Source organism: Myotis yumanensis, unplaced genomic scaffold (genome assembly GCF_028538775.1).
Source record: "Myotis yumanensis isolate MYYU_CA2020_CCGP unplaced genomic scaffold, mMyoYum1.0.hap1 SCAF_4, whole genome shotgun sequence".
In the NCBI taxonomy this organism is placed as follows: Eukaryota; Metazoa; Chordata; class Mammalia; order Chiroptera; family Vespertilionidae; genus Myotis; species Myotis yumanensis.
In genome coordinates this window covers 104,768,521-104,786,424 of record NW_027223755.1, presented here as the reverse complement: position 1 = coordinate 104,786,424, position 17,904 = coordinate 104,768,521, and the positions used below count along the sequence as shown (strand labels likewise).

At 56.0% G+C, this 17,904-nt stretch overlaps 1 protein-coding gene across 3 annotated transcripts in view; it reads left to right on the top strand.

The window, feature by feature from the left end:
* The window catches only part of GSG1L (GSG1 like), a 181,580-nt gene that overhangs the window by 88,760 nt on the left and 74,916 nt on the right, over positions 1 to 17,904 (top strand). The gene's annotated exons all lie outside the window — the stretch shown is intronic.

Genomic DNA, 17,904 nt, shown 5'->3' with positions numbered 1-17,904 from the left:
TGGCCAAGAAAAGGGTGGGAACCCCAGGGCTGGAGGCAAGGGACGGAACCTGTCAGGCTTGGTGCTTCCGTTCACCGAGGGCCATTCTCTGCTTTCTGCAGAACTGGCCGTGTAAACCGTCAGTGGCCCACGGTGGCAGCGCCAGGGGGTGTGCCCCGCGCAGGGGGTGGGCAGGCCGCAGCAGCATTCGCAGCAGAGGTGCAATGGCTTGCCCAAGGTCCCAGGTAGGAAGAGTCAGGGTCAGGATCTGAACCCACACCACCTGGCTCTACTGCTGTGGTTTCACGGTCTGAAAGGAGCTCATTTACTTCTTAGCTTGTTTATTTTCCATCTCTGCGAGGGAGCAGACTCGTGGGTTCATTCACGGCGCTGACCCCAAACCTCTCACCACGCGGCCACCCACCGCTCAGCAGCGCCGGCTCCTGCAGCGTGTTGGGGTGAGGATGCCTGGGCCCTCGCCCGGGAGGCGGGCTGCCTCTCCATCGCGGTTTGTTTGCTCACTCCCCGCCCCGTATGCCCAATCTTTATCTATGGCCCCACGGGCCTCTGCGCTTCATGGATTTCCTCGCTTTCAAATATTTCTTTTATATCTGAACTAGAAGTCTGGCAAACGCTCCCTAAATCACCAGACTTCCTGGAAGCATGCCTCCTGGTCAGACCCCTCTCTGCCCCTCCTTCTGCTTCCTGTTTCTCACACACACACACACACACACACCCTCTGGGGGCAGACGCTTCTCCAGCCCCACCAGCAGTGGCCCCGCCACTCAGCTGGGCTTGGCCTCAGCTCCGATCAGTACCTGTGCGTAGCGGCCTAATTGTGTCTGCAATCAGGAGCCATTTGCTCCCTTCTTGGTTGCAGGCAGGTTCTCATCAGAGCCCGTTTGCGACCACGGCCCTTCAATTATCACACAAATGACGCAGGAACCGTAATCGCAGGGCCAGGAAGTTGAGCGGGAAGAGTGCCGCCTGCCACTCTGCTGGGGCCCCTTCCAGTCACTTGTGGTTTTTCTCAGGTGTGGATGTGGCCAAGGGCCATCGTCAAAATACTGAACAGCTGGCAGGATGCCGGGCTGGCCCACCAGCCTGGATGTACCTTTGCCCCCAGGTATACGTTATCACCTTAATTAGTAATAGCTCTGACACAGAGGATGTAACCCACAGCCAGGCGTGTCTGCGCTGGAGTCTTTACAAGCAGCACCTCCTTGAATCCTCCTAAAACACCTCTATGAGGCATCGGCCCCACTTGGCAGATGAGGAAACCGAGGCTTGGAAAGACAGGCATTTTTTTATATGATCATCACACTTGAACACTGCCGAAAATTGCACCCAGTGTTCTGTAACGGTTCTCTTATGCTGGGCCACCGTGTTGTTCCCAGTCTTTTTGCTGCTATAAATAATGCAGCATGACAGTCTCTATATCATTAAAATTCCTCCGAGAGTTCAGTTTGGATGACTATATAATATTTCATAGTGTCAACAAAAATGTGCGTACAAGGATACTGATCGCATCATTACTTATAATAGCAAAAGTTGACTGTAATTAAGCTACACAAAAAAATATTCCTGAGATGATAGTAAGTGAAAGCAGTGGGGTACACAATTGCATAAACATCGCGCTCTTGTTTATGGTGGTGGGTGGGGTTGGGGGGGACTTACACATGCATTTAATAAAGGAAGTTGGGTGGGGGGGCAAAAAGGGGAGGATGGGGGACATCTGTAATACTGACAATAATAAAAAAAGAAAAGAAAGGAAATACCCCCCAATTTTGCAAATGGTTTTTTGCTGGCTGGTGAACATATACAGAAATTGTTATTTTAAAAATGTTTCTATATTTTCAAAATTCTTCACAATAAGCATGTGTTCATTTTAAATTAAAAAAAAAAGTTTTAAAAATTAAAATGATTAAGTTCAATCTGTGAGTTTGGCTCATCGCTCTAGCCTAGAGCTTGGTAAACGTTTTATGAAAAGCTCCAGATAGCAAATATCTGGATAGTAAATATTTGCTTTGGGGCCATATGGTCTCTGTTACAGCTACTCAGCTCTGCCATTGTAGTATGAAAACAGCCTTTGACAATACACAAACATTGTGGCTGTGTTCCAATAAAACTTTATTTATAAAGCCAAGAAGTGGGCCAGACTTGGCCCATCGTTTGCCAACCCCTGCTCTAGCCTACCCAAATTATTGTTTTCCTTAAAAAAAAAAAAAAATCAACTAGAGGGGGTGCTGGGCAGCCAGGCTGTGACCAGAACAGGGCAGTAGCCTCAGGGCCTAGGAAGCTCCACCAGGAAGCCTGTTCAAATCCCGGCTCTGACAGTTACCGACTGTGTGACCTGGAGCGGGACGATGAACCTTTGTGCCTCAATGCCTTGACTGTAAAATGAGGATAATCATAGTGCACACCTCACAGAGCTTTTTATGAGGATTGAGTCCGTTGAAATAGGTCAATTGATTAGAACAGCACCAGCAATATAGTAATCTTATAATATTTGCTATTATTATTATCATCATTATTCCTAGTGAAGAGAACCACTCGCTTCTTCTGGACACCACATTCTCCTTTGTCCCAAATAGGGACCAGCCTGTATGGAAGAGTGTACATCACGCAGTTGCTCTGTGACCATGGGCAAGCTCCATGGCTTCTCAGAACCTTGGTTTTCTTAGCAATGAAATGGGACTATTCTTGCGCCCTGCAGAGGACGAGCACTGCCAGCTGACTGGAGCTGGGGGGAGCAGGGTCAGGGCAGGGGCGGGACCAGCTCCTCTGCCTTCTCCGCCATCCCATTAGAACTGCCCTGTCTGGGCCGGCACGGCAGCTGGTGGTGAAGAAGCGGCAGATGCTGACTCTGGGGCCCGAGTCTCCTGAGGGAGGCAGACAGTTGCACTGTGATGAGGTAAGTACCATAGCAGAAGGATCCCAGCTGGGTGGAAGCGCACTGCGGCCAGACACTGCTCAGCCCCTCCCGAGGGCTCTCTGTGAGCAGGGCTTGCTGTCATCCTCACTTTCAGGTGAGGAAAGAGAGTAGAAAGGTGCAATGTTGGGCCCAAAGCCCCCCGAGCTTGCGAGCGAGGCGCCAAGACGTGGCCACACTGTCTGACTCCAGCCGGTGCCAACAGAGTGGTGAAGGGCACAGAGAATGAGCTCCCAGCCTTGAGTGGAGCTGGAGGAGGTCGCTGACGGCCTCACGGATGAACATTGAGCTGAGTGTTGAAGGATGTGTAGGAGTTGGCCGCCAAGCAGACAGGAGAGCACTTGCAAAGGTGCTGGGACCTGGGGGATTGAAGATGCGCCTGTTACCTGTTGCCACAGTAATGCTGCGTGTGAGCCACAGCCCTCGGAGGTGTGTGGGAGCCGGCGTGGCCAGCTCGAGCTCCCGCAGAGGTTGGCAGATGTCCTGACCCTGGTCCGCTTGCTCAAGCACTGGGTGCCGTCTGAGTGTCGCTGCCGAGGCTGGATGATTAGGGCTCGGCCCTGCGCGGTGGGCCCCCCACCCTTCAGCAGGCTGGCCTGGGCATGACCTTGTGGCAGTCACGGAGGTGCGGGCGAGAGGGCCCCCGCCTTGTGTAAGGGGCTGTGTCCCATCCACTAACACCCCACTGGGCCCAGCCTGTCACGTGGCGGAGCCCGAAGTGTGAGCAGGGGCTATTGCGGAGGCGCAGATGTCTGCCGTCTGCCGCGCAGGGCGCTCAGGGGGCCGAGGGCGGGTGTGGGCAAGCTGCAGGCGAGGTGGCAGAGGTCACAGGGGACACGTTTGGGGAGAATGAACTGGGGGGCCCAACGGGAGAGGAGGAGGCTGCACAAGAAAGGCCATCGGCCGGCCAAGCCGCAGCGGGGCCATATTCATCCTGTAAACAGCACGGCGCCAGGCAGGCGCTCGCTCTGTCACACAGATGTCACAGACGGCCCCCAGGATGTAATTGGCCTTGGCCTCTGCAGAAAGGTTAATTGCTCAGATCACACAGTCTGAGGCTGCTGGGACTGACAGATCAGCTCCCCAATTAAGGACCCGGAGCTGCTGTCTCCTCGGTCACTCAGCCAGGGCCGCGGAGGGCAGGGAGGCCGGGGCCCTGCCAGAGCCTCGGGGAGCAGAGCCCGGCAGGGACACTAACCAATAAGCAAACAGTCCGGGGGCCGTGACGGACAGCCTTACGGGGACAGCGGACGCTAAAGGCTGTTTTGGCCGCAAGACACAGAAAACTCATTTTGACCGGCTCGAGCCAAAGGGGGCACTTGCTGGCTCAAGGCACTCGGGGTAGTCGGTTGTGCAAGCTGGGTCCGCCCGGCCCTCAGGAGGCAGCCCCTGTCTCCGCGTGGAGTTCCTGTACTGGCTCCCTTCGCAGGTGGGCTGTAGGCTTACGTCCTCCCCAGTTAGCAACCCCCAGTGGTAAGGGAACAGTCTTCCCCCAAGTCCCAGGCTGGCTCTGATTGGCCCTGCTTGAGTCATGTGTCCACTCCTGAACCAGTGACTGTGGCCTGGGTCACAGACCAGCTGGAACTGGGAGGGGTGGTCTGCCCCGCTACACCATACCCCAGCACGTGGGCTGAGAGTGGCGGGGGGCGGGGGGGGGGGGGGGGGCTGTGGTCCCTGGAAGGCAAAGCAGGTTCTATTTCCAAAAGGGATGCTGGGCTGGCCCAGGGCACAGGAGTTGTGGGGAGGGGGGTGGTACCTACTAGGGTCCCGGGAGTCATGTTGGAGAGCAAGGACCTTAGGAACTTTTGAGCCGACTACCCATTTCACAGATGAGGAGACTGAGCCAAGAATATGATCATTTCAAAGTGGGCAAGCTGCTAGGAAGACAATTAGTAAACAAGCTATCCGAGTGGGGAGGGTCTGGTTTAGTGGATAGATTGGGACCTTTCTGGCTCCTCTCTGAGAAGCTGGCATTTCGGCTGAGGCCTGAATGGAGAAAAAGAGCCAGCCATGTGAGGATAAGAGGAAAGAACATTCTAGAAGGAACAGCTGGGCAAAGGGCCGGAGGCCGAAGCTAACTTGGTCTCTGAGGGACCCAGTGATGGACACCAACATCGCAACCTGTAGCTGGCAGACTCCCCACAGCAGGGGTGAGAGCTGGAGACGCCGCACACCTCACACGTCCACGCGAAAGTGATGCGTCGTTCTGCTCAGATCCCGGGGGCTAGGACGTCACGTGGCCCTTCCCTCTTCGAGAGGCCGGGGGAAGGTGGGGACCTCCTGCAGGGAAACCCACTTCCCTTCAGAAACTCTTATTTGAAAAAAACACCTTTGCCTATATACCAGCTGAAGTGCTAGCCATGGATGTTTTAATTTAAATTTTATCACTAGTGGGTTGGAATCTGTTCTTCCCTGTGATGTTAACTGTGTCCGTTTCTTGTTTTGTGAGTTCTCTGGAAACCTAACCTTTGGGGGCTCCTTAAAAACATTTTTTATAACCTCAAACGTGAGGCATTTGGAAGCTCTGACCTCACAGCCCCCTCCAGCCTGCATAGCTCATGGATCCTCTGATCTTTAAAAATACCAAAGGAAATGCCATTTATATTGGCAGAGGCTTTGTGGGGCCTCCCAGGACAGAGATAAACCCCCTGAAGAGGGTGAGTCTAGATATTTTTAGAATCTTCTGCCAGAGCGATAAAACCAGGATCCCTGTGGCCCAGGAGGTGGTGCGGGGGCGGGGGTCCTACGAGAAAGGTTCCAGAGCAGTGGTTCTCAATCTTCCTAATGCCGCGACCCTTTAATACACTTCCTCATGTTGTGGTGACCCCCAATTTCATTGTTATAAATTGAACATAATTAAAGCATAGTGATTAATCACAAAAACAATATGGAATTATATATGTGTTTTCCGATGGTCTTAGGTGACCCCTGTGAAAGGGTCGTTCAACCCCCAAAGGGGTCGCGGCCCACAGGTTGATAACCGCTGCTCTAGGGTAACCGAGTAGAGATCTGAGAGCACGAGAGACTCAGGTGATTCCCCTGCTCCCCACCCCAGATGAATGTCCTACTCAGAGGAAGCCCGTCCTGGTGCTGGAATAGCCCTCGTATACCCTTGCAGACAAGCCCCAAATGATGTCTGCCCACCAGCACTTACCCCTTTTTCTGTCCGTGCCTGAAAGACGCTGACACGAACTTGAATTTCCCCCCTTATGTGGGCCAGCCTGTGCTGGTGGGAGTTAAAGAAAAGCCGGTCGTTAAGAACTTGGAGCCCAACGTGCTGCTAGAAGGTGTGTGACCTTGTTCAGTTCTTGCTCTTTCCCTGGGGTGAATTTTTTTTAAAATATATTTCTATTGATCTTAGAGAAAGAGGGAGAAGGATAGAGAGATAGATGAGAGAGACACATTGATAGGCTGCCTCCTGGACGCCCTCCCACTGGGGATTGAGTCTGCAACCCGGGCATATGCCCTGGCCGGGAATAGAACCGTGACCTCTTGGTTCCTGGGTCAGTGCTCAACCACTGAGCCACACCGGCTGGGCCTTGGGGTGAGCTTTTGCCATCTGAAAAATGAAGTGGCATGGACACGGTTATGAGTGGACTTGAGCTCTGGGAAGGATTGTGCACGGGTGTCCCAGGGCCCCACCCCCCTCGCTGTGTTTAATTGACTCACGTGGTGTTTGAAGACATTAGAATTCATTGCTGATGTTTCAAAATGAGGAGGTTCCACATAAAGACCAGGATCTCCGGCTTCTTTTGAAACCCTTTGCCTGGGACGCGGGCCCTCCAGATGCTGCAGTTACCACCACACCCTGTTGTCTCCCTGACACGGAAGCAGAGTGTCAACTCCATTTATTCCCGTGCTGCTGCCTTGGGCACAGCCCACCATTGCCTGCAGGGCCCCCACAGTGGTCCCCGTGGGCCAGCACTGCCTCCAGGCTCACTCCTCCCTCCGCCCCCTGCGTGGAACCGGCATGAGCTTTTGGACCCCCAGATCTGACCACTCCCCTGCAGGAGGCTCCTATACCCCCCTCCCCCCATTGCCCTCAAGATGGCGTGGCCTCCTCTGCCCAGCTCTGGCCTTTCACCACTTGGCCTCTGTGGCCACCACTTGTGTGTCCTAACTCCTGCTCCCAGGTTTGGTTTGCCTTTCGGCGACCCCTCCTGTCCTTCAAGACCCGCTGGAGGCAGCAGCTCCTCCAGAACCTCTTGCTGGTGCAGCCATCAGGGCTCGAGGGTGGCTCCTGGCCCCCCCGCCGCCCCCCATGCACGTGCACGAGGGGGCAGCCTTTCCTCGCAGCTCCCCCCCCACCCCCCCCGCCCCGCTCCGGTGCAGAGCGGCACAATGTGGAGGTGACCGGCCACACCTGCGGGCCCGGCTGTGCACCAGGTCGTGAATCCTCACTACAGCCTGAGCTGGGCATTGCTGGATGTCCATTGTACAGATGCGGACACTGAGGCCCGGCAGGATTGAAACAACTCGCCAAGGCACACAGCTGGTGGGTGGAAGGTGGGATTTGAACCCATTCTGTTTAGCTCCAGAACCCTGCTCTTGTCTCCCCTGGTCCCTCCACAGTGAAATTGTGTTGGTGAGTGAGTCACCGAACGAATCCAGGTCACCGAACTCCCAAACTGCTACCCTCCCTCCTCCCTCCCTCAGCACCCACGCCTGAGCTGCCCTCCAAGGCCTGGGGCCCGTGGTTCTCATGGCCAGCGTGCGGGGCCTGCACCGCCAGCTCCTCACCATCCTGGCCCGTCATGCCGCTGTGCCACTTAGTAGCTGGGGCTTGCCTGGGTACTTCACCTCTTTGCACCTCTCATCATAACCTGGCGCTGATAAGAGCACGAAAGTCGTGGGTTGTTGTGGAGATGGACGGAGTTTCTGTTTGCAAGGGCCCAGCGTGGTGTTTGGCTCTGCTTGGGGGACACGGTCGGCGTTACTGGGTGTGTCTCACCCCTCAAGTTAAACCTGGGGTTCCTGTTCCCCTGTGCACCCCATAGCAGCTGGCAGAGCATCTGGGGTTGGGATATCGGTTTGGGGCAATGACTGCTGATTCTCAGGTTTCAGGGAGGAGGGACAGTTTCTGTAGAGGCCAGGATCGGGGCGGGAAAGCTGGAATGCCATTGGGGCCGCAGGGGACCCCGGAGTCAACAGTGGGCAAGAGCATGCCTGGTCTCGGGGTCCTGGACAAATGTTGAATCCGGGTCACCCAGCTGGACAGGTCTTCCCACACCCACTCAGCCTGGCTCTGTCAGGCTTGAGGCAGACAAGCCTCATGCTCTCCCCTGTTAGAGGGAGGCAGCTAGCCTGCACCGAGGCCTGTCATGAGCTGAGCCTGGGTTATGCCACCTTACATATCTCATTTAATTCATCCTCACAACCACCCTCTGAGGCAGATGAGGAGACAGGCTCAGAGAGGTGAAGTAACTGGCCCAAGGCCGCACAGCAATTCAGCAGCAGAGCTGGGGTTTGCCTGTCGGTGGTCTGGCTCCCTAGGCCATGCCCTTACCCCCGGGCACAATGCCACCTCACCGCAGGCAGGTGTGTCCTCTTCTCCCCTGCAGTGACCAGTACCCGTGTTCACCGACATGTTTTAGAGGGGACCACTCTCCTGGCCTGGGGGCTGGAGTGGGAACCAGTGGGTGTCCGGGAGGCCCTTCTGAAGCAATGCCTTTCCTGGCACCCGTGCCGACCACTCCTGAGCCCTGTTCATCGCTGACCCCTGACTGTGCCCCACTCGGCTCTTTGTCCCCTCTCACTGCTTCCGGCCAGCGGTCACTGTGCAGGGCCCTGCTGCACTCCGGGGTGGTCCACGGACTGTGGCCCTCAGCCTCCAGGGAGGGAACCACAGGGAAGGGTGGGGCCTGGGGAAACTGGACAGCACCTGCCCACCGGCAGGGAGCAGCACCCTCAGCTCCAGCACCTGCTCACCCACAGGGAGCAGCACCCTCAGCTCCAGCCTTTTTTTTTAAAAAAGAATTTCTTTATTGATTTCAGAGAGGAAGAGAGAAGGAGAGAGATAGAAACATCAATGATGAGAGAGAATCATTGATCGGCTGCCTCCTGCACACCCCCCACTGGGGATGGAGCCGCAACCCAGGCATGTGCCCTTGGCCGGAATCGAACCTGGGACCCTTCAGTCCACAGGCTGACGCTCTATCCACTGAGCCTGTGGTCGGCAAACTCGCGAGCCACATGCGACTCTTTGGCCCCTTGAGTGTGGCTCTTCCACAAAATACCACGTGCGGGCGCACATGTACAATGCGATTGAAACTTCGTGGCCCATGCGCAGAAGTCGGTATTTTGTGGAAGAGCCACACTCAAGGGGCCAAAGAGCCTCATGTGGCTCGCGGGCTGCGGTTTGCCGAGCCGCAGTTTGCCGACCACTGCACTAAGCCAAGCTGGCTACGGCAATCGGCTCCAGCCTTTGCCTCCATGTGGGCATGTGACCCGCCTGCCAGATTTGCAAAATAATCTAGACTTTCATGTGATTTTTCCCATTTTTAAATGTTGGCATCTCATTCAAAATTTTAAAAATACTACCTCTACCCAGGGAGAAAGAGAAGACAGAGAAGCAGAGAGACACACAGAGAGAGGCAGAGACAGAGAAAGAAAGCAAACAAACATACAAAAACCAGAAAATTGAACAAAAAAAAAATCAAAAATGTGTTTTCAGCCCAGTTTGCAACTTCCGACCTCCCTGTCCTGTTTCCTTTGCTGCGCAGCAACCTGGGGAAGGGAGACGGGAAGGGAGGCCCAGAGAGGCCTGAGGGCTTTCCTGGATGATGGGGTTGAGGTGGGGCCAGAGCTCAAACTTGGGCGTCTATGCTCTTCTCCCCCCACCCCACCAGCCTCCTCCCCAGGCCCCAGCCTGAAGAGAAAGATCACTGTAGTGTGATGCTGATGGCCAAGGTCCCCATGACACATCTCAACGGCTCAGCGACTGTCCCCGGATTCCGCGAAGCCATTTCTAAAGGGCATGCCTGCCGGAGACACTTCTAAATTGGCAGGGACTGGAGCCGTGTGGAATGCTGGGGCAATAAGGTATCATCAGATCTGTTCCAATGGTAAACTGGCTCGTTCCTTCGTGAGGACGAAGGAGAAGGACTCGCTTTTCTGGGCCCAGCATGCCAGCTTGCTACACCAACATTTACAGAGGATCCATATCCAGGGCCTACCCTAGGGGGGTTGCAGCCATGATCTCATTTAACTTTCCCAGAAAATGCGTGAGATTGGCCGTGTTAACTTCATTTTATAGCCAAAGAGTCTGACACACAGAGAGAGTAGCGATGAGTCCAGTCAAATCCAGGCCCCTTGACCCCAAGTCCAGGCTCTTCCACCTCAGTGGGCATCTCCCGGGAAGTGGGGGAGAAGCTTCCCTCTTTGGTGAGGTCTGTCTTGGGCCACGGCAGGGGCTGGGGTGGTCAGGGGAGGCTTCCTGGAGGAGGCGATCTTAAGTGAAGAAAGGCAGTGTATTCGTTTTTTATTGCTGCTGAGACAAATTAGCACCAACGTGACTTAACACGACACAGATTTATCGTCTCACAGTTCTGGGGATCGGAATTCGGAAAGGAGCCTGATGGGGCTAACATCAGTGCTGGCAGGAGTGCCCCCCTTTCTGGAGGCTCTGGGAGAGCCTATGTCCTCGCCTTTGCCAGCTTCTAGAGGCCGCCTGCATCCCTGGGCTCATCCCAGGCCACTCTGACCTCCGCTTCCGTCGTCACCTCTCCTATTCCTGACTCTGACCCTCTGGCCTCCCTCTCAGGACCTTGTGATTACACCGAGTCCATCGAAGAATCCAGGATGACGACTCTATCTCATGGTCACAGTCACACCTGCAAGGCCCCTTTGCCGTGTCAAAGACTTTTGGATGTGGACGTTCTGGGGGTGGGGCATGGGTACCTTTGCAGGCGATTATTCGGCCCCAGAAGGGACTGCACTCCCAGGGCTGGGCCTGCTGGAGGCACAGGAGGGTGTGGGGTGTTCAACAAGCAGCCGGTGCTGGGGCGCAGGTGGACAGGGTGACTGGGCATGTCAAGGGCATGGAAAGCCACACAAAGGCCCTTGAACTTCACCCTCTAGGGCTGGGGTTCTCAACCTTCTGGCCCTTTAAATACAGTTCCTCATGTTGTGACCCAACCATGAAATTATTTTCGTTACTACTTCATAACTGTAATGTTGCTACTGTTATGAATCGTAATGTAAATATCTGCTATGCAGGATGGTCTTAGGCGACCCCTGTGAAAGGGTCGTTCGACCGCCAAAGGGGTTGCGACCCACAGGTTGAGAACCGCTGCTCTAGGGCGTGCTCTCCACAGCTGACTGTGCATCGGGGTCGACTGGGGAGCTGGTTAAAAGGCAGAGCTTGAGTCCGTGGGTCTGGGTTCGGCTCCCAGGGGCTGCTGCTGCTGGTCGGTGGACCCGCTGTGAGTGGCGAGGCTCTGGCTCTAGGAAAGTCCCCTGAGAGCAGCACCGATGGGCATTGCAATGCGCCCATTCCCACTGTTTCCACGCGTCCCACGAGCGTGGTCCCTGGGGGCCTCCGCGTGACCTCCAGTCAAAGACCAAGAGGTTCCGTCATTGAAGGGGGGTTCCAGTGACCTGGGCTCCCCACAGGCCCCTCAGGCCTTCGCGGGAAGGATGTGGGGCTGGGACGGCCGAGATGACTTGGGAGCAGCTCTCACACCCCTGAGCTTGGCTCAGCTAAGTCAGTCTGGGCATATTTTTAGAGCCGAATGTCTTTCCTTCTAATCTGACTCTTTGAAAGCTGGCACCCTCCTGTGTGGGGTGGCGTGGGGTTTGAGCCAGCTGCACACCCGGGAGTTGGCTGGATAGTTCACTTACATGTAGACAGAGGGAGGGCCCTACAGGGTCTTAAATGCTGCGTCGCCGCAGTGCCAGGGATCGAAATGCCCTGGAGTCTCAGGTGGACTCATCTGTGGGGACTGCAGGCTCGGTGCTCATGAGAGCTAGGCGGGACCCAGGAGAGGGTGGGGGGCAGGCGGTCTGTGTGGCAGCCCCAGCGCAGCCCCACAGCCATCGTGTGTGGATGCTGCAACCACCCGTTTTGCAAACGAATCCAGAAATCTGTATTTTTATGTGAAGTCTCCTATTTTTAAATGTTGGTAATGAATTCAGATATTTTTAAAATACCGTGTGGGCCACACAAGACATTTTGAGGGCTGGATTCAGCCTGTTGGCAGCTCGTTTGGGAATCTACTTGTCCTACTGGGAGGGAAACTGAGGCACGGGAGCCTTCCAGAGGCCCCACAGCCCCGGGCTGGACCTCGGGCTGCGGACGTGCGGTGCAGCTCCTCCCCCAGGCAGCCCTTCGCCCAGGCCTCCGTCCCGTGCCCCTGATGGTCACCCGCTCCCAGTCACGCTACGTCAAGCAGCCGGGAGGTGGGAGACCTGCTCCCCACCCGGCTTGCTCCCACCTGCTTTGTGATAGGCACGCCCTCGCTCCTCTCTGGGCTAATTTCTCATCTGCAGGTGGGGGACTGGGGCTCAGTGACCCCAAAGTCCCTCCCTGCGGGTCTCCGAGGCCTCTGGCCTCCCCCTCCCACCCCCTGCAGCCCTGCCTCTGAGCCCCAGTGTTGACATTTCACAAACAGCAGCTGCCACCCTCAGAGTCCGGCCGCGTCATTTACATGATGTCACATGCTGGGATTCAGGGAGCGTGTCACCAAGCCCACAGCCCGCGGCCATCTGCCATGACTTATTGATTTGACATATTAAACTGATGGGCTTCAGGGAGGCGGGGGGCGGGGGGGATGTTTTCTCTTGAAATGTCGTTGTGTCTGGAGATTTCATCCAGTTTTGCAACAACTCCCTCCGCTCCTGTGAGGGTTTTATTTGTCCAGCGGCTGAGATGCGCTGGTCTTGGGCTGCCTCCTCCGCTACGTTCCATGGGAATAACAACGACGCAGTAATAGTGCCAGCTAACGCTTCTGTCGCATTGGCTACGTGCCAGGCTCTGCCCTAAGAGCTTTACTCATCGGTGGACTCAATTGATCCTCACGACAGTCCAGGAAGTGGGCACCGCACCCCCCATTTACAAGCGAGGACACAGGTTCAGTGGGAGCATCGAGCTCGCCCCGGCTCCCAGCGAGTGACGGACGGAGCGAGGCAGCCACGGCCCAGCTCAGGGCTGTCCTCTTCACCTCGATGCCCCAGGGCCTCTTACAATTATTATAGTTGCTAATAATCATACTTATTAGAAAGTGGCAGTAATACTTAGCTTCCTTGAATATTTTCCCAGTGTCAGGCTTGTATGACTTATAGCTCTTATCCACTGAATCCTCGTGACAAGTCTATTACGCCCAGTTTCCAAGTGAGAAGCCGAGAGACAGAGGGCGAGGCCCCAGCCGAGGTCACGCATCCCAGACAAGCTTCTCACGTGGGACTTCCCGGCGGCCAGGGCGCTGGCTCTGGGCTGTCTTAGTGAGGGTGGGACCCGGCCAGGGAAATCGAAGGGAAGCCGTTCTTGCAAACCTATCGGTTCCATCCATGGAGGGTCAGCGTCGGAGTCACAAAGCTGTTTCGTAAAAAGGCAAAGAGCGCAGCTAACAGGATTAGCTGTCACCCCGCAGGCCCGCACCTGATGAGAAATCATTTCGCTTCTGCTCCGTTCTCAGCCACAAATCCAGCCGTTAGTGCGGGCTTCCGAGGCTGGCAGCAGTCAGCACCGAGATGGGTGAGCCTTTCCCGCGTCTCCAGGGCAAGCCCCGCGGGCCCCACCGAGGCTGCGCCCACGGTCCCACGACCTCCTTGGCGTTGCATGGCACGAACAAGAGCGAGCCTTCATCGTAGCCAGGCCCACACAACCTGTCCCTCCCCACCATCTGCTCTCTATTCGCCAGGCACTGTACCCAGCGTCTCGCATTTCCCCCGGGTCAACGCCCTCTCTCATCCGTGCGTTTAACGGGGACTTTGTTTGGATCAGTGGTGCTCACGTTGGGGTGTGCATCAGCGTCACGGGGGCCCGTGAAAGTGCAGAGGGCCCCTCTCAGAGTGTCTGACTCAGTGAGTTTGGGGTGAGGCCCGAGAATTTGCATCCAAAGTTCCCCAGCGCTGCTGCCCTGGTCAGGCAGCCGTGTGGAGACCCTGGCTTAGGTCCCTACTCTCCGTAATCCTTCGCCGTGAAAATGGTGTGTCAGGGACGGTCTCTGAAGGGAGCCGATTTGCCCAAATGGTTCGAACGAAAGCACTGTAATGAAAGGACTCACAGAGGCGGGCAGGGCCCAGAGATGAGGCCCCCAAGGCTGGACAGAGGGGAGCCGCCTCAGCCTTGGGCAGGAGGGGGCACAGGGCGGGACAGTGTTCCAGGGCCTGGAGCTGTGGACCTCGGGGCGGAGGTCCTGGCAGGAGGAGGAGCCACTGGCAGAGAAGTGGCTCAAGACCACTCAGGAGCTGGGAGCCGGGAACTGGGAGCCGTGGGGTGCGGTGGGGGTGGGGAGGGGGCGGATCATCAGAAGTAACTGTCAGACGTTCTCCAAATCTGCAGTCTGCCCAGAAACTGCTGAGGCTTCTGAGCTCGCTCCTTGTTTTGAACAATTAACAAGTGTGGGAAAGGTGTTAAGGACACATTCGCATCAAATAGAGACTCTTGATTGAGGTGTTAATAATTTAAAAATTCACTCTTTGATTCAGACAATTTAACGCTGTGGTTTAACACATTTAACACCATGTAGATAGCACCTCCCTCCCAGCGTTGCCCACAGGGTAGTACTCACCTGATCGCCAGGCATTGGAGGGGGGTGATGGGCAGGGGTGCCCAGCCTGCTGCAAAGGTGGGTGGAGGTGGGGGTGGGCTCAGGAGGCTGGCAAGCCCTCAGGTATTGGCAGGTATTGGCAGGTGGCAATGTGCTTGGTGAAGCGCTGTGGCCAGGGGTGGGGGACCCCACGGTGTCACTGCCCCTCCCTGGATTACTGATGCCCCGTGGACCCCCACCTCCCTCTCTTTTTGCTCCACATGCTTTTCACAGGCATCTCATCCTCTCCCACACCTCCAACTCCCGCCCAGTGGACGGTCCCAGCAAGTACGCGATGAGCGCCTGTGTCCTGCCTGTGCCCATGTCCGTCTGAGTGCCACCCCCACTTGGTGGCCATCCTCTTGCAGGGATCCCGGGCTGGGTGTTGTCTGGGATGCTGAGAGCAGACAGATGAGAGCCGTGGTTGGGGAACGCTTCGCCCCACCCCGACGGGCCCCTGCGGCCAGCCCAGGCTTGGAGAATGGTGATTACAAAGTGGCCACTCCATCCTGCCCGCTCAGCTCTCTACCTGTGATGGCTCCTGGACCCAGAGAGGCCTGGGTTCGAATCCAGTCTGTACCACTATCTTGCTGTGCAGACCAGTTGCTTAATCCCTCTGGACCTAAGTTTGTTCATCTTAAAATGGGTGCTACCTCGCGACCTTGCAAGGTTGTTGGGAGGATTGGGGTGATAATGCCTGTGAATGTTAGTGTCTCAGGTCTGCTTCCCCGGAAGTAGACCCTAAGGTGAGGATTCAGGCAGGTCTTTCCTAAGGAAGATGACCCAGGAGAGTGTAAGGCAATTGGGAAGCAGGACAGGGAAGAGAGGGAGGCAAGTAAGGGGACGATGTCAGCAGGGCCAGGGAGGCAGCTGTAGCCTTGTCCCCTGCGGGGGTGGGGGGGGGGGCGGGGGGGGGAGGGACAGGGGGGGTCTGCAGTGTGGGTCACATCCCAGGCAGCTGTAGCCTTGCCCCCTAGGGGTGGGGGAGGGGGGTCTGCAGTCTGGGTCACATCCCAGGGTTGTCACAGCCAGAGGCACAAGGCAGGGCCCCTTCTGGTGGGCGGCGGCTGGAGGGAAATGTAAGTTTGCAGAGACTCTGAATGAAGGTGGACACAGACTCCAGTTGCCCAAGTACCATCCTCCCAGAGAGAAACATGGACGAGAGGTGCGGGCGGGCGGGTGGAGCACATGGTCCAGGGTGACTTGGCAATGATGACGCCGAGTAATGGGGGCCCTTTTGGGGACTGTTGTTGCTATCAGCATAGGAACAACAGCAATGCTTATTGTTACGAGTGTTCTTGGTCTGGGTGGACGGAAGCTCTCAGACAGATGCTCTGAGCCCAGCGGGCAGACAAGGAAATGAATCTGGCGGAATAAGAAGTGTAACCCCAGCCAGACACTTCCCGAGCTCCCCAGCCCCCCACCCTTCCCATTGCCCATCCCGTCTGAAAGAGCAGAGCGGGGCCCTGCTGTGCTTGGGGTGGCCTGGCCCAGGGCCCACCTGGGCAGATGAGAGCACAACCTGGGGCGTGGGGCGGTGCAGGGGAGGAGGCTGAATCAGGGAGCGGCCAAGGTGAGGGGCAGCCTCTGCCTCCGCCCACCGCGGGACAGCAGCCGCTGGAGGTGAAGGCTGCTGGGAGGGAGACAGCCCAGCTCGCCCTACATCTGCCTCCCTCCCTGCTGCCTGGCGGGCCTTGGGCCAGCAATGGGCCTGGAGGCTGCAGTGTGCGGTGCCAGGGGGTGTTTTAACAACATCCCGGCTGCCAAGTGCACATTATTCTCTTACAGAAATCCAGGGATGCCCAGGAGATGTGATGTTTTTATAGCAACAACAAAAAAGAGGGGAAAAAGAAAAAGTTCTTCAAAGCTCTCAGAGCCCCGCTGTGCTGGGGATGGTAGTTGGTGTTTGAGAACCGGCCTTCTTCCTTGGGGAGCAGATAGGGGCGCTGAAATTGCTGTTTGCTGGCTCCACATATGTTGAGTGTCTCTAGGATATTCCAGGTGAAGGAACAACTAGTGCAAAAGGCGCAGAGATAGGGGGGAGAAACCATATTTGAAAGTGCCAGAGAACAGAAAAGCTGAAGATCAGGACTCTTAGTTGTGACAGAATTCTACCTCATATTGAAAGAACAGATGGCTGGCAGCTTCAGGCATGGCTGGATCTAGGGGCTCAAACAACATTATAGAACACGATCTTCCTTCATCTCTTGGCTCTACCTTCTTTGACATCTGCCAATTGGTGGCCTGGTCAATTCTAAGCTTACATCTTCCCAGACTCAAAACCAGTGGAGGAAAGCAGTTTCTTCCTCAGTGGTTCCAGCGGAAGTTTTGTTGAACTGACTTGAGTCCTGTGTCCATCCCTGGCTGGGCAAGCCTGGCCCATCGTCCTTTCTCTGCGGTATACGTCTTGCTCACACCGTGTGCTTAGTGTGGTTTGGAAGGCAAGTGACACCGATGTGTTCCATCTTCTACTTTCTACCCTTTTCCTCAGAATCTTATCTGCTCCCACAGTTTTATTTCTCCATCTTGACCTTGTCTGTAGCCTTGACCTCATTCAAGAGCCCCGGTCCCCAACGTGCTCCGCCCACACAGCTGCAATAGCACACACGCAGCCAGCTCTCACTGTGTGCTACGCATGAGCTCGTTACACTGCTGTGCGATTGAATCCTCACAGCAGAGCAATGCTATGAATAGGTGCTATTATTATCCTCGTGTTATAGGTGAAAAACTGCGGCATAGAGAGGACCATTCCTGAACCACTGACTAGGGGCCATGTATGATCCGTGTACCCAAACACGGAGCCCAGATGTGGGTCAGCTGCAACTGAACTGCATAGGCAGAGAGAGGGAAGGGACTCCCCAGCTGAAAAGCGTGTGGGAAGAAGGGGGCATGTGGGGCGGGCGAAACAGAAGATGCCCTGAAACTAAGAGGCAGATGATGGGAACTCAATTTGGACCAATTTAGGGGAAGAGAGCTGTGCTGCCTCAGGGACTGCACCGTAGCTCTGAACAGCCAAACCACCGGAAGGACAGGAGTGCGTCTGCCTTCAGGACCAGCGGGAACCAGGGGCTCAGGCTGTCAGAGCCTTTCCTCCCATCTACTTCAGTGTTTCTAGGCTCAAATTCCTAGAGAAGGGCTTTGATTGGCCAACTCTTGGTCATGTGATCGCATTGGGCCAATCAGCTGTGCCCAGAAAGGGGGAACCACTGCAGACCCTGGCAGCTCCCAGGGAGAACAGTGAGG